This window comes from Pteropus vampyrus, unplaced genomic scaffold (genome assembly GCF_000151845.1).
Source record: "Pteropus vampyrus isolate Shadow unplaced genomic scaffold, Pvam_2.0 Scaffold76, whole genome shotgun sequence".
In the NCBI taxonomy this organism is placed as follows: Eukaryota; Metazoa; Chordata; class Mammalia; order Chiroptera; family Pteropodidae; genus Pteropus; species Pteropus vampyrus.
Genome location: NW_011888857.1, coordinates 7,665,206 through 7,667,784, shown reverse-complemented (window position 1 = coordinate 7,667,784; position 2,579 = coordinate 7,665,206).

Here is a 2,579-nt window from a genome sequence, read left to right as displayed (position 1 = left end):
TTATTTGGAAATGCCAATGAAATGAGGAGGAAATTCTGCTCATAAATATCAATCCCTACAACAAGTGGTAGCTCCACCATGGAAATTCTGATTTGCAGATTTTAGGACAGCTTAGTATAAATACATGGCCAACTATTTCTTTTGAGTCAGAAAAATTCTCTGTCAAAAGGAATTTACAGAGATCTAAAATACACACAGAGAATCAGGGGCTTTGTCAAAGTATAGATTTACAGATTAGAAGTAGTTTTCTTTCTTTCTTTCTTTCTTTTTTTTAATTTACAATAGTTCCCTTTACTTGCAGAGGATACATTCCAAGACCTCCAGTGGATGCCTGAAACCACAATAGTTCCAAACTCTATATACACTATGTTTTCTCCTATACATTCATACCTTTTCACTTTAAGGAAATACTTTACAGCTTCTCTTTGGCATATCCAAATTGCCAGCATCACTAGTCTTGTGCTTTGGGGCCATTATTAAGTAAATAAGGTTACCTGAACACAAGTACTGCAATACCACAAACAGTCGATCTGATAAGCAATATGACTAAGTGACTAACAGGTGGGTAGTATATACAACATGGATATGCTAGACAAGGGAATTTTCCATTTAATATTTTTGAATTGTGGGTAACTGAAACCACTGATAAGGGGAACTACCTTACATCCCCTCTCCTAGGGTTTACCAAGTTAAGTGGATGAAGCTTACTCTTCTGAATGTTAAAAAGATCGTTCTCTTTTGTAAGCCCTACACCAAAAGTAAATAAAATCTAAGTGAAGGACTGTATGATTTTAATATCTGTCCTCTAGATTAAAAATGTAATTGAAAATAAAAACATTCTTAAGACCGAATTGGTTTTTGGGAAACATCTCACTTCCTACCTAGAATAGACACATTTCCAGTCTTGATCCCTAATTAATAAGTAACACGTAGGCATGGGTTTCATAATAAGTCCAACTTATATTAATTGTTAGTAGCCACCTCTAGTGTTTTCAGTAGAACTTTCTACAGTGATAAAAATATTCTATATTTGTGCTGTTCAATACAGTAGCAACTAGCCATATGTACTTACTGAGGATTTGTCCTTAATGTTCATTAGTGTGATTGATAAACTAAAATTTAAATTGTATTAAAGTTCAATTACTTCACACTAAACTTGAACAATTTTACACCACTAAATCTGACAACTTAAAATGAACAAATGAACCCATTTAAGCTCACTCAAGAAGAAATAGATACCAGAATGGCTCTATATCCATTAAAGAAATTGAATTTAGAGTTAAAAACCTTCCCACAAAGAAAACACCAAGCTAAGATGGCTTAACTGGTATCAAACATTTCAAAAAGAAACAATACTAGTTGTACACAAAATCTTTCAGAAAATTAAAAGTGAGAGAATACCTCTAACTCATTTTATGAAACCAGCCTTACCCTGATACTAAAACCAGACAAAAGTATTATAAGAAAACAAAATCACCAACCAATATCCCTTATGAACATAGATGTAACAAATTTTTAGCTAATTGAATCCAACAATGTATAAAATGGACACTACATGATGACCAAATGGGATTTATCTCAGGAATAAAAAGTTGGTTTAATATTTAAAAATCAATCAACATGAAATACCATATTATCAAACAAGTTTTAAAATGTACAATTCTACCAATAGATGCAGAAAAGTATTTGTCAAAATTCAAAATCCATTCCTGATAACCTCTCAGAAAAATAAGAATAGGAAGGATCGTCCTCAATCAGATAAAATGCATCTATGAAAAACCTACAGCTATCTTCATTCTTAATAGTGAAAGAAAAAATGCTTCCCCCTTAAGATTAGGAAAAAAGGAAGGATATATGATCTTACAGCTTCTATTCTACATTATATTAGAGGTTCTAGCTAGTGCAGTAAGGCAACAACAACAATAACAACAACAACAACAAAATAATAAAAAAATGAGACATCCTAATTGGACAGGAAGAATTTAAACTATCTCTATTTGTAGACAACATGATTTTCTATATAACAATAATTATGCTGAGTGTAAAATAGTATATATTGTTTAGTTTAATTTATATAAAATTCTATAAAAAACAATCAATTTATGGAGATATAAAGCAGACAAGTGGTTGCCTGGGGATTGGGGATGGGTCAGGGAAGGGCTGGTGAGAGGGACAAAGGGGCACAAAAAAACTTTGGGAGGAGATGGATATGTTCTTGGTTGTGCTGATTTTTTTATAGGTATAGACACATGTCAAAATTTATCAAGCTATAAACTTTAAATATGTGCAGTTTGTCGAATGTCAATGAAACCTCAAAATACTGTTAACTAAACTTTTAAATTTAAAGTGGGTACAGCATTTGGGAATGTAGATCTACACTATTAAACCATTCAAGGTTATTTCTGAAGTTAATGAGGTAAAATGCTGTGATCAAATATGATATCTGTTCTGGCTATGAGACAGGAAATGGAAGCATTTATGTTTTACTTGTCAGTGTTCACCACTATGTGACTTCTCCTAGGATTCCAATTGCCTTGTCGTCTGATCCAGTCATGGAAATACGTAGTAGAATTTCCAGA